The following is a 15,120-nucleotide window of genomic DNA, read 5'->3' as shown; positions in this document are numbered from 1 at the left end:
TTCCCCTGAGATGAAAGCCATCGTTTTCATCTTCTCTTCTCTCACTCGAGTTATCGATCCGCCACCGCCCTTGGCCGAAAGCATTGCGCACCTCACCTGTTTTTTTACATTGCCGCCGTGATCGAGCCACCTTTGAGCAAACGACGATGACGTATGATGACGTGGTCATTTGATGCGCTGTCATAGTGGCGTCATGACTGCGTCACGAATTTTGGCGATTTGTGACGTTGTTAAAACGTCATGGGTTAAAGTCTTCACGTTATGGCGATTTTTGCATAATTCGGTCGTGCTGTCGCCGCGGGACGCCGACGGCAATGGTCTATTTTCGTGTTTGATGAGGCATTCACATACGCTATACCTCGAAGCAACGTCTGGCAGCTGCTTCGAGAGGTCGCTTCATGACCTGACTGGTCTGCATTTGAAGGGCAATAGGAGAAGAAAGAAAAAAAAAACGAAAGAAAAAGACATATCCGACACTTTTCCCCAAATGATGGAACACGCGGCGCTTTCTCCTATTCTGCGCACCCGTCGTGCCACTCACCATCAGTCGCACGTTTTCCTCAACTGAGTTCGTCCTCTTGTATACCTTAGCCTGTCATATATTGCCGTGCCTTAAGCTAAGCAGAGCTTTCTTGAAAGCGTGCACTAATTAGCAGAAGGTTCGCGGGGTGGCAGAATCAGTCTCGCCAAAGGTGTGGGGGCGGCGGTGAAACACGGTCACAATTGGCCGAAGCGCCGGCATCTCCCTGAACAGCGAATGCGTCTTCCGCCCCGCCCGCATCTCGCTTCACCCTTCTCTGCCTGCCTCCTATTGATGACAGCGCCTCTGGTAAACTTTCCATCTGCCGGCGCAAACTTGCCTTTTTTCACTGTGTGGTACATCCGTTAATGGCTTCTGCTGTCATCATCATCGTAATTCTGGGTCGATAGGTAGCGCCACAACAATTCTTCACGCGCTCTTACGAAATAGTCTAGCAAACGCGAGGATGTTGGTGCTACCGTTGCATGTATCAAGCTGCCAATGCGCTCTGTGCCTATAAGCACCAGTGCTGTACATATATCTTTTTTTTTCTAATTACGCACTGCAGATCGTTTCTTGTGCTTACGACGCCACTGCGGCTAGAAAACAAAGCAAAGCAAAAAAAGCTTGATGAATCCGTGCGAAGTTAGAGTGAACAAGGGGGTGTATTGGTATTGCATTATTGGATGTAAAAGGCGCGAAGACAAGCAGATACAGGAGACACACACACGTCTCTCTCGTCTGGTGCTCGGCTGCTGACCAGAACGGTGCGGGTTCGATTCCAGCCGTGGCGCGGTAGTCACATTTTTGGTGGAGGCGTAAATGGCAGGGGCCAATGTACTGTGCGTTTTCAGTGCACGTTAAATAACACCTGATGGTCAGAATTTTCGGATCCCTCCACTGCTGCGTCCTTCATAATCGTATCCGGCTATGGTACGTTAAACTCACGACATTATTCTTACCACTTTTGTTGCAAAATGATAGTGAATGCTTCGATGAGTGAACTTTCAAGCGGTGCGAAAGATATGTTCCACCGCTTGCATGATGGTTCTGCGCACGCGCACTAAACTTCCTACAACGCGTTTCTGTGTAAACGCAAAGATTTAGAAAAAATTGCTGGAGTGGAAACTCGCAACGCAGAGGTGGCAAAGGGGAAGCAACGGAATGGGGGAGAAACCGGCCATTGCTCAGGAAATGGGCTTGCGTGCCATCTGGCGACCTGCTATGCACGACCTATCACGCATAAGCTACCGCTCTGGCCACTGCCCAATACTTCTAGAACACTAATGCGGGGTGAATGTTTTCGAACTTTCCGTGCATCCGCTACGGGGTCCTAACTGAGTACATGCGGTAACGTGTGTGTGCGCTACGGTCGGCTTTAAACCACGAAAATCATTATGATAACCACATGGTCTGACGACCAATGGCAATGTACGCTTGTACCATGCAATATTACCGGGATATTACTTTTTTGTATTGTGAAGCATAAATACAGGACGCTTGTGTTTGCAAAGCACGTTTGTTGTTTCCACTGGGCTTTCAAGAAAAGTAAGTTATTTTCACTTATTACCAAAGAGGCGCGTGGGTGTGCGGTATAACAACTGCTTACCACGCAGATTGTCTGGGTGTTTTTGTAGGTCGGACCCGTAAAGTTTTGTTATTTATTTTATTTGAGTCTTTCTCGATTATTCAGTCACGCGTAAGCTAATTTTTTGCTCATAATGCATCACGGAATTTCTTCGAAACTAGCTCTTTATTGCTATTTTGTTAAAAGCACGAAAATTCCTGTAGAGGAAGATATGACAAGCTAGGACTTATAATACCATCAAACTTACTTATAACTGTACTCAAGTGCCCCGAAAAATGCACTGTTATAATGGATAATTGCTATGAACAGATTGCACGAAAGTATGCAAAGTATGAAATGACAGGCTGTTGTGAGAAAACTATGATATAGAAGGGAATATCTAACACACGCCAGTGATGAGGTTGACAAAGCTGCCAATTTTTCGAACACAAATGGAAATTCCAACACTTTAATGGGACTGCCACAAGCCACATAACGCCAATGTATTAAAACACCTGAAGTTTTGGGTGCCGAAACTCTTCCAAGTATCAACTGTTACTGAAATGACATGTTGGGAAGTGGAACAACACAATTAATCATCATTCTCGTGTCGTAGCAGATTTTAAAAGTCAGCTTTGTTGCAATGCGACGTCGCTATGCGATAAATCATGGTGGGAATACGAAGGGGCACTGATGGATTCGGAGGGGGGGGGGGGGGGGTTGTGGGCACGGGCCACGGAGCAAGCAAGATACGAGGGGAATCTCCGAGTTGGCGCCAGCGCGAGCGAGTGCCTCGATAAAGTCACCATTGGAGAGGAGGTTGGCGAACTAGAGTTACTGTGTCAGGTAGCATATACAGTAACGCTATGGCGAACGTGCGCGCAGCGATCCTTGCGGCGACGCACAATACTATTTGTTTTCCGCCGTGGGAGGAGGGCGCGCGCCCCCACGGCGCCCGATAGACAGACAGACAGAAAAGTTTTATTATAGCAAGTGTGTTTCGACACCCCGGGATCCCTGGACCACCGCGTGGACCCGCACCACGCCTACACGGCCATGCCTCTCGCCGCGAAGACATCGGCTGCCCTAGTCACCACAGCAAGCTGCATCGCCGGGTCCCCAGACGAGAGCAGGACCTCCCAGTCCTCCCAGCTTGAGATGGCAGGCTGTCTCTGTGGGGGAGGATCAGCAGGGCAGCCGAATAGGATATGGGAAACGAGTGTCGTCTGCTACATCTGCTTCTCGCCGACTTCACTATGCTACTGGATGCAGCTATGAAAGTTTTTCGCCGGCGTGGTTTGCCAAAACAGGATGAAGCACGTAGAACGTCTTAGTTCCAGCATTTTTACTTATGTATGTGGGATCAGATGCTCTGCGGAAAACGGAAGAAATGAAGTGGTAGAATAAAAAAAACTGACGATCTGTAATCGTAGTTAGGCGGGTGCCTAAAATCACTCATTGTGTAGCTTGGGGATAGATTTCGCACATTCTTCGATATACCAGTGTCACACAGAGCTACTCCGCGCGAAAGAAAGACAGACATTGATCAAGCACGTTTGAGCAGGCGGCAATTGATTTGAACAGAAGAGTGGAGACTGCTTCGAGCTGTGAATCAATTCTGCGTAAAAAAAGTTTGACCTTTTAACGCTCCGCCTGACCAAGAACAGTAGCAAGAATAAGCGAGGTCTATATGAAGAGGATTCATAGACGATGGAAGGGAAGCGACTGCGCCTAGGAAAATTATTTGCGCCGCGGAACGTTTGGCAGGCGTGACACTACGCTAAGGTTAAATTTACAGACATCCCTGACCAGCTAGATATCTTGTGATTCGCTGAAGCGGCGTCTTAAGTTTTTGAGCGGAGGTCTTACTTACTCGTTCCCAGAAACGAAGCCAAGAACTGGCCGGATTGTTGAAATTACCGATAAAAGCAGTGCCAAACGAGTGAAGGTAGAGGATACTCGTCACAAGTCAGAAGTCTTCGGTGAATATTTTACCAACTGCCAAACTTACAGGTAAGCTACGTCGCGAAAAAAGCGTGATTCTTAGTTCTACGTGTTTGGTTGTTATATCTTAGCAGGAACGATTGGTTCTCAGAAAGTTCCAACATAAAACCAGCTTCGGAAAAAAGCAGACACATGAGAAAAATGTTTTTCCTGTTTTTTTGTTTAAGTTTTTCAAATCAATTTTTATATGAAAAGCTCCCCCTGAATGTTTTTTTAATTCCGCATATTGTATGCCATGTTTCCACAAACAACATTTCTACCCTCGCATGCGAAGGTGAAAGAGTGAAAGCGAACCTGTTTATTGCTTGTGGACAGCTTCGTGAAACTATCGTGGTATGGTCTCTCTTCTAAGGTGATCTGGCTAGCTTAGCGAAAAGTCGTAACGATTTGCCGTCTCGTTCAGCGAGTGTATCTGAGCTATGCACTGATACACTGAACAGTGAGCACAAGCGTGCAAGCAGACGACGCTTCTCGCGTCTCCTGCTCCGGCGTGGCAGTTCTTAGTTCGACGCCGCTCAGGACTGTGACGCAATCGCGGCGCGGAAAGGAGCCGAGTTTCCCCTCCTGTCTATTCTTACTCCCTGGCACGGGCTCGGCAGCTTGATTTCCTTCTTTTATCCTTTTGGGGAATTCGCGTTCCATTTCTTTCGGGAATTGGCACCCCAACAGCCACAAATTATTGTTGAAACCTATAACGCCACATGCGAACATTGCTGTAAGCAGCTCATTTCACCATTGAAAACGTACTGAAGTTCACGGTGGAGGAACTTATTTTAGTTATAAGCGATATACCATTAAAATCGGTGTTGTTATAGCTGGGTTCTACTGTATCTCTAATGTTGCCCATTGCAGCTTACAAACCATTCAAACGACTAGATAGGGAAGAAATGGCAATAAAGATTGACCAAGAACATCTTGGAAACATACGGTTTGCTAGAATCACTGACAACAAATCACAAAAAGCATTGACGACCTTTACTGCGAAACTGTTAGTGTTGAGGATAAATATTCAAAACAGAAATATACTGCTAGGAAACTGGTCTAAAGAAGGGCAGTTCTTAATCGGCTTACTGGCCCTGAATTCTCCAAAACTGTGTGTTTAGCTAGGTCATTTATACTATTAGGAGATCCTACTCATAAAAAGCAAGAATACGGGAAACTCTGGTTTCTTGTGGGAACCAAAGTAATGCTAAACTGAGCGAGCTCTTGTTTATTATGTACTAATGGGCTATTTAAAGTCATGATGAAGAAGCGCACAGAAGGATACAAAAACACACAGACGTGTGCACACAACTGATGATTTATTTTTGAATGACCCCCCGGCTTATGCACAAGAACATGCACATGTACGCGCATTGACAGCAGTGATCTTGTACGCTGTGCACGTTTCCTGATGGCTCTGTACTTGGAGTCAGTGTGCATAATTGCGTTATTGCCAGGCGAGACTTCTCAAATGGGCTACGGCGACGCCAGAAAGGATTGAACCACCATCGCTGCATCATCCTTGCTGTCACGCGTTAAAGGAACCCTGCAACACTTTTTCAATGAACTATCGAATGGCTTCATTTCAGGAGTTTTACTCGCCACGAATAGACCGCTTCAAGCAATATTAGAGTCCGTCTTGCACGAGCGGAGCTACAGAGATTTGTCGCCCGCTGTTATTCGCTCTCGTTTGCCACCCCGACGAGCGCGAAGCTAAGTGGGGAATGAGAGTCGGACAAGAAGTTACGTCGCGTGCGCGTCATGACCTCAACACTTTTTCGTTGTTTCCCTTCTAACATGCAGCTCACTTTCAGTGTGATCGCGAGGGAGCGTGTGGGCACGTGGCGGTGTCTTTTGGTGGTCACGGTATATATATATTGTATGCAGCTCAAGATGCTCAAGTCAGCCCTTGGCCTAGAATTCGGGCAGTTGCGTGGTCGATTGGGTATATGACATCATTTGTAGAAAGATGAGCATACCATTTCTAGAATGAATCTTATATTCCAGGCCGGGTGCTTTCACCTGTCACGCACACCCTCTATTCAACGATGACGTTCTTTTTCTTTTTGTTCATTTGCCTGTGCGACCGGCTGCCGACCGGAACAGTCTGATGTCAGCGCCAATCTGCGCGTGCTTTGCCTGCTTTTCCTTACGCACCCTTCTCTGTGTATACACTGCATGTAATCGGGGCACACGCATATACTGGTTAGTGGGGATGTTAGTAGCATGGCAGGCCTTTGCTCTTTTATATTTTTCCGTGTGAGCTACCACATTCAGCGACTTTCGAATCGTGTGCGGGCGCTAAATTCTCATTGCTATTCACGCGCACTCGGTGGCTCCGTGGCATCAAAAGCTCTCGACGTCCAGCTGCCCGTGCGTCGGTCCGGGGCATATCTCTCGATTTACCCTCGGTGCCGATGGCTGGCGCACGTCAAAGCGCGGACACGGGAGCTCGTAAAGAAGGAAGTCTCCATTCTCATTTTACCCTTAACTCGGTTTTTGTCCCTTATGGCATTCTGACCTTCCTCTCCTTCTATGTCAGTCAACTAAGGACCTGGGGCGCTTTTCTCCACCGCAGCATTTCACAGTTGCTCGGTCGTTTTTTTTTTTTTTTCACGTAGGTCGCGGTTTGGTTATATAGAAGAGGCATTGCAACACTTTTCCAGCATGTTATATCATAACGCTGCTGATCGGTAGTCGAGGCTCATGAGCACACGCGAGCCGAGAATCATAGCACAAAACGTGTTAAAAAATTGAACAATTCATTCTCAAAGTCTACTAGAAATCGTTCCCTTACATTTCTACAAATGATGTGATAGACCTGTATTACCGCGCCATATACCCGAATTCGCGGCCACTGGCTGATTTGAGCATCGTTCCCGCCGGCGGGATGCCGCCGCGTTCCTGTGCGCGTTCTCGCGATCTCACTGAAGGTTAGCCGCGCGTAGCAAAGTGCTGAAGGTTCGCACGACTTCCTTCCGTCGTGCCCTCCCTCCCTCCTTAGCTTCCAGCTCATTTGTTGAGACGAAAAAAGAGAAGAAGCAATTACAGCATGCAACAAATACTTGTATATCCGCTCGTGTTCGACTGGTTCTAACATTTTTTACCGTGGTTAATCCGCCAGTAAACTCCTCTAGCCAAGCCATTCGATGGCCACTTCGAAAAGTGTTGCAGGGCTATAAGGAGAAAACCATAGATGCCTCATCAAGCACAAAAATGGACCATCAACGGTGTCATTAATTGCTGATGTATAACCCCCGAAAACTGCGATACGATTACGAGAGACGCCGTAGTGGAAGGTTCCGCAAATTTCGACCAGCGGGGATTGTCTAACGTGCTCCTGAATAGAAGCACTCGGGCATCAAGCATCTCCGTCTTCATTGAAAATGCGGCCACCGCGGCCGTGATTGGATCCCGGAACCTGCTGGTTAACAGTCAATCGCCATAAACCAGTAGGCCACCGTGGCGAGTGGCGTCGGTGGTGTCAACACGTGTGATGCAAGAAAAATTATCATCACTGAATGACGTCACCCTGTCGCGTCAACGTGACGTTGACGCGACAGTCAACGTCGGAACTTTGTGACGCCACTTTGTGACACCACCAAACTTTGTGACGCCACTATGTCATCACATTATGACGACATGACGTGAAAGTCAAGAAGGGGGCTTTCACTTGAAAGTGAAAGCCACGTTTTCTATTCAGTCGATGTGCATCTACACATGGACTGAATAGACAAACGTGGCTTTCACTTTCAAGTCGTCTTAGGCGATTGCGTAAGAGAATTTTCGAGTTATTTTTTTATTCATGAATAACCTGAATTGAAACTACTAATGCGGTCTAAAGGCCAGAATCTTGATACCCACGCTCTTTTGATCTATGCATTTTGATTCTCGTCGTATTTTGGTTTTCGATTATCGGGCACCTTCTCCGAACGATGAGAAATTGACGTGGAAAAGTAACTTGTTTAAGCGTGCCCCGGAAGTAAGCCGCTTTGAAGTTTGAAAAGAAGAAGAAAAAAAAAGCACGCGTGGACTATTTTTCCCAGACTTCAAAAGCGCTGGAACAGCCACATTTCCTGGCATCTTATATATGCAGAACCCGAGAGTCATGTCGCATGACTGCGAGCTTTTTATTGGCACATCTATTTATGCATTTATTTATTTGCTTTTACTTCTCGTTGTTCTGATATGTTCTTGCTATTCTTCGTAGAAGGCTAAAGCTCGGGGCCATTTTTTTTTTCAATGCATGCAAATGGCTGAAATATTTTCGTGCGATGACTGCTGGCCCAATCTGAATGATTTTTTTTTTTGCATTTGACGCATAAAGCTATACCAAATGCAGAAAGCTGACTTGTCTTTCTTTGTGGGCTCACGGGTTTTACGGAAATCGCTGAAAAATAGCTGACTTTGAAATATGACATCAGAAAGCCTAAAATGCCCAAAGTCTGATAAAAAAAAACTGTCACAAGATGTCCGGTATAGTGTCAAGTGCCATTGAAACCGGGGAACTATTATTCCTCTCCACTCATCAACTTAGACTGTTTTATTACTCTTCATCGACGACATTTTTTATTGATTCGGCACTATGGTGAAGAGGCATTGCGATCTGTCATTGCTGACTTCAACAACGCAGAATTATCAATTTTCTTTTCCCGTTCCTATTCACCGGTCAGCATGAACTTGCTGGACGTTAACGTATCGTTACGTACAGGTAAATAGTGATGAATCTTTACGGAAAGTGCAGTGACCGACAGCGATATCTCCATTTTGAAAGCAGCCTTGTCGGACATTGCAAAATAGGTATCTCCTATGACCAAGCTATCTGTTTAAAAAATTGTCTGGACGACTAGGAATTCACTCGCAACTGCGACCAGCTCCGTAAAACACCGACCGAACAACACTATTCTTCACAATTAATGGACGACGCCGTCCATGGGGTCAATGGTCTCGACCGTGAAGATCTCATCAGTAATAGGTGATTAGCGCCGCCCTCACAAACTAACCTCATCCTAACGTATTCTGCGCATATCTTTAACGTGTCGCACATTCTCAGAAAGCTATACAAATTATCAACACAAAACGATCGGCTTAAGAACATTCTCAGTAGGATTCGGATGTTGCAGGTAGCTGGCGGATCTAGCCTTGCGAAATTTCCAGGCAATTGCCCCGCCGGGTTTCCTATATGCTAGTTTTATTCAAACTATCCCTTTTTTCACTAAGCATGGGCATGATCTCACCCCCGCATTCGAAAACCAAACTTAAACTTATCCTTATGAGTTAAGTCAACCTTATTACCGTGTATCAGAAACCCACGTGTACTTATCGCGCAACTTTCATCGTACTTAAGTAAGGCTCGGCTATGGTTGCCCGTGACCTACCCTAAGGCTTCCTTAAACACTATATGGCGGGGAAATACAACTCAATTAGGTACTATTTTGTTGATTATGTGGACCGCGAAGAATAAACATTGAACGACACAGCGTACGCATACACGTCACCGCTGCGACGAGTCCTCAGGCGATCGACGGAGCCCCGTGGAGACGTATACGACAAGCAGAAATTTTCGTGCCGCTCCCGCTTCACAAAAAGTGCCGTGAAGAATCTGCTCGCTGTGTTGTTTCTGTAGGAAAATGTCCATGGTTGTGGGTTTGCTGTGCCGCATCTCATGCAGTTGCTCATCGCATCGCACTTTTATGGAGCTGGCACGTTTCACCTTGAGAGCGACGGCCCTGTCTATGTCTCGTAGCCGACTGTGTTACGAGTATTCAGTCGAACGGATGTCTGCTATGGTTGCGAAAACACATTTATTGTGATAGCAATTATATGGACACTCTCGGCTGCATTTTACCGCCGGCGTCGATGTCACTCATCGTATATGTATACGTATACCTATTAACATGAAAACGCAAGGAAGAAAACAATCCAGAAAAAGATTTTGGCCCACGAAACTGAACGTGGAACCTATAAAACTTGAGTGCCAGGCGTTAACCACTAAGCCAGGGAGAATCACGTCCTTCAACGTTCAAACGGCAAGCTATTTGTAATTACCGCTTACAGCTGGTGACGGGCTATTCGGGGAGGGGGGGGGGGGTATCGTGTTTTCAGCATTGCCAGCAAGATGACGAAATTAGCGTGCGTCGCCACATCGTCACGACGCGGTGGCGCGCGCTCTCATCCCCCACGCGTACTTTGCCTCGCGGAGAAGAGAGGTAGACACTCACTCGTGGGCAGGAAACAAACCTGCAGGTTCGGTTCCTGCCTTACTTGCTGCCTTACTTCACCCACTTTTCTTTCTTCACATTTACATTACAATTTAACCTAGTAATTTTTCTTAATCTCTCTTTGGCATTATTGTCTGTTATATCTCATCAATATTGTGTCGAAACACTGAAAAACGAGTCCTTAATTATACATTTCTTTCCCTTACTCATTAACGAGGGTCTCGTAGTGGCAGACTTGGTGCCCTAGGTTGTATACGAGGGACTAAGGGTCAGCAGCCAGCTCGTAATAAGTTCACGTGCTACGTGACGCCATACAGACTCATAAAGAGTGCGCCGCACTGGCCGCCATGGCTACTGGTGGAGCTGATTGACACTCCCGCGCTTATGTTAACATATAAACCCAATAAATTGGCTGGTAGAATAACCGCCGTGGTAGCTCAGTGGTAGAGCATCGAACGCGTTATTCGAAGGTCGCAGGTTTCGTTCCTGTCCCACTGGAAGTTATCTTTTCACCCACTTTTCTTTCTTCACATTTACGTTACAATTCGGTCTAGTAACTTCCTTGGCATTATTGTCTGTTAGATCTCATTAATGCTTATATATATATATATATATATATATATATATATATATATATATATATATATATATATATGTGTGTGTGTGGGGGGGGGGGTGTACTTTTACAGAAAAGGTTGTAACTGTAGCAGTTACTACCGCTTTGCTAACCAGATGCTAGTTAGTCTAAAATTGCAGTTAATACATACGTCAGTTTTTACCAGAATTGCCACCAGATATTAGTTTTAGGCAGGAACTGGTGCATAATATGCACACTATGAGAGCGCAATTTCTGGTCATCATTCCGCTGAGTGCCCTGTGAAAACTAAAGAGCAGAATGGAGGGTGGCCGCTGCTTCAGGAGATTATGTGAAGTTGTGTGAAACATTTTGAGCTCTTTGGGGATAGGTCATTCTCGAATTATTACGGCAGCGGTTGAGTGAACATAATACGTATATGTGCTCTTCTCAATCCTGGCATTCATTCCTGGCGCTGCAAGCATGATTGCGAGAAGTTGTGTTGTGACGCTGACCTCTTAAATATGACTATGAATGCAACAATGGGCAAATAATGTGCAAAAGGTAGGGAGAGAGAAAGAATAAAATGAGGGAAAGGCAAGGAAGTTAACCAGAAATTGGAGCATCCGGTTTGCTACCCTGCACTAAGGGAAGGGAGAATGGGGAAGAAAGGTGCGGAAGAAAGCGAGAAGCAAAATAGACGCGTGAAAAAGAAAAAAAAAGTGAGCTGGGGTGCTATAGCTATACAATAGGCCACTACCACGCAAAAGTTCACTAAGGCCTTCACTGATTTTTCGTGCGAAGACGGATCATGTCGCCTTTCAAGAATGTCTGTAATGGTTACTACGTTTTTTTACGGCCTTACAACCTGTAGTTATCAAGGATATATTAGCAACCATTAATAATTTCGGTTAGTTCCAACAGGGGTAGTGACAGTTCCTACCGTTGCGGTTACTAACGGGGTACTAACCTGAGGCACGAGCAGTTACTACTAGAATTGAACAATTACTACGAACTTTATTTTAACAGCATCGATTTGTCGCAGTGATCAAGATCGCTGTTAAAATGAACCGTTTGCGAATTAGTGCAGTGCTGTATATTATACGATACTGTGCACTTTTAACTGTCCTTCGGGCTAAAAAAATGTGATTACTTTATATATATATATATATATATATATATATATATATATATATATATATATATATATATATATATATATATATATATATATATATATATATATATATATATATGATTCAAAAGATAAATTCTGTGGGTCCGGTGCAAATATAATTAGGAATAAAGGAACACACTTACGAAAATTTGATAATTGTTTACTCTACGTTTCGGCCGTGGCACGGCCTTCGTCAGGATATATATATATATATATATATATATATATATATATATATATATATATATATATATATATATATATATATATCAAAAGCAAGATAACAAAGCTGAACTTCTTTGGCCGCGCTGAGAAAGATGACGAGTTGGACAAAAGCCCCTATAGTAAAATGAGTGCATGACGGGCATTGAGCGTCCAGGACATCATGAGCGTGTTCATTCACGTTGGCGTGCCTCAAGAATTTTTGTGTGCGTTTGAAAATAAATAGGAACTGTCCGAGCTCTAAAGCTTTCTCTGAACAGCAGTGTGAAGCTGAGAAACGCAAAGAAACCGAAAAAAAAAAAGCTTCCACCTATGCACCGTATCTAGTCTCCATATTTTCTACTTATTTATACAGCTGAAAACTTGCTATAGTACACTAGCTCGTTTTGATTTTTCATTTTACAATATCTTGAAATATTGGTGTCTCTAAAGAAAAAAAAACGGAAGCACGTTTTCTTTTTTTTGTTTTTTTTTTTGCTTTTTTAATGCAGCTTGTTGACATGTGGTGTCAATAAGGTAGGGTCAATAAACCGCCATTTGATTATGAGAGACGCCGTAGCGGAGGGCTCCAGAAATTCTGACCACCTGGGGTTCTTTAACGTGCGTACCCAAATCGGCCGGAGCACACTGGCCTACAGTATTTACGCCTTCATCGAAAATGCAGCCACTGCAGCCGGGATTCAATCACGCGACCTTCGCGTCTTTAAATGCAGCTAACCTCGTTAAACTCAGTGCAGCAGATGCCGAGCGAAACACTTTTTTCGTTCCTATATGTGCATACATAATAGGATTGAATCATAAAGCCAAAGCTTGTAATATGGCGGTATTGCGATACCGCCGCTGCGATTTACATGCGATTTCTTATGTTGAAACGCGACCAAAGAGCATGGTCGCAATGACTATTTTTGCGAGGTTTTCTTTTTTATTTTTGTGATGGAACATTGCAACGGAAATGCATGTAGCGTTGAGTGGCACAACCTGATACGGGAAACCAGCCCCGTGGTTTTATGGTGATTCCTTCCTCTCGAAGAGGCGTAGGGTTCATCCGAAAAAGGCGGCGCTACAAGATCGCGGCGCACATAAAAACTATATTCGTGTGTTTCGTTCGTGTGCAGCAGTATATTATTGACATATTCCACGATTTTTAAGGTGCATGCATATCGATCGTTTCTCCCGCTTTCGTTTGGTTTTTTTCATTTAGATTTGGTTTGTTTATAATTTTTGTAGCTCTAGCTGCATGTTGAGGCTCACTCTTCAGAACTTCAGTAATGTTTACCACACGATATAATAGTGTGTCTTTGTTCGTAGAGTATGCGTAGACAGTGTATTTATGGGAAATTTGTGGTTGATCTATTGTAGCTACGCGTTGGGATAGTCAGCTCTGACGTATCGTACCGTCTCATGCCTGTGATACTTCTAAACCAAGCCGAGCAAAGCTATCGAGTTTTATTGTAATCTATGACAGCTGTGTTATCCCCCCTCCCCTCATTTTTATCTCTTTTTTTAATGGGCGTTTCAAATGTGCGGTGGATCGGAAAGAAACGTGAGTGGTCAAGGCGAATCTAAATTTCTCTGCTGCGATGTGTTACACAGTCTATGTGTTATTTTCGGTAGGTAGTTGCTATTACAATTGGCACTGGGCCGCGCATTCTACACGGGACAAAAATGGTGACAGACGAACGCACATACATACGTATGGCATGTGCGTTTCTGGTCGCTCATATTGTCCTACATCCTGTATGCGGTATACCAGCGTCAGATATGTTGAACCACCATTGAGCACAACATACATCATTTGGTTGAGAATTGCTTTGCTGTGGGCAAGTTGGCGTGAAATCTGCAAAGTTAAACAGCACGAAGGACGAAGGCGCAAGGAACATGAACACGCAGAACCATAGCGGAGCTGTATACCATCTAAGCTTCATTCAAGACAGGTGTTTTCATAGTGTCACTTCTCACTTGTCACCACACGACACGCCACATGCACAAGAGTAGCTGGAAGCAATAACCAATCGTTACTTATATCTGAACAGAGAACTGGATGGCAACTTAGTACACAGGAGCGCACGGCGTATATACTGTCAATTCGCGTTGAAAGCAGAAATCATGACTGTGCAAACAAGTTACAATGTACATTGGTTTTCGTATGAGTGGTATAACGTCCTACCACAACGATACGATTATGAGAGATGTCGTAGTGGTGGGCTCCGACGATCACCTGCGGTTCTTTAACGTGCACCTATAATCTAAGTATGTACGAAGATCTAATGTATTGTCGCCTCCGTCGAAAATGCGGCTGCTGTGGCCGGGATTCGATCCTGCGACCTATATGGTCAGCAGCCCAGTACTTTAGGCCTGTTTCACATGCGAGCGACCCAGCGGCGGTGGTCGCGGCGATGAGCGGCGGGAGGACGCGCGGATGCGCGTTCGTTTCACATGCGCCGCTGCTGTTGCACGACGCCCGCCGCTCTGGCGGGCAGTGTTGCCCGCTGAAGGGGCCGGCTGACTGCTTCTTTCAGTCGCATCTAAAAACCACGCTTTGCTTCAAGTATCCTTCTTATGGCCCCCTAGTACTGCGAGGTTCTTCATCAATAGCCGCTAGACTTTGACGCGTCCGTACACTGATTGAACTATGTGTAACGTGAACTTTATAATAAAGAGCGTTTGCAGTAAATTTTTGTTTTGTTCTGGCTTTTTAACGTATGGTTATTGTTGCGTGCTCATAGAACTGGCCATGGAGAAGTAAAAGCAAGAGTTCGCTGGTATGGTTTTATTATACAGCTTTTCACGCTAGGTGAAGGCTTAAGAACTGCGGGCGTGTTTTACCCAGCACTTTCTGTGTTTCTCCCGTTC

Source organism: Rhipicephalus microplus, chromosome X (genome assembly GCF_043290135.1).
Source record: "Rhipicephalus microplus isolate Deutch F79 chromosome X, USDA_Rmic, whole genome shotgun sequence".
NCBI lineage: Eukaryota > Metazoa > Arthropoda > Arachnida > Ixodida > Ixodidae > Rhipicephalus > Rhipicephalus microplus.
The sequence above is the reverse complement of the archived record's forward strand: the minus strand, read 5'-3'. Positions refer to the sequence as shown.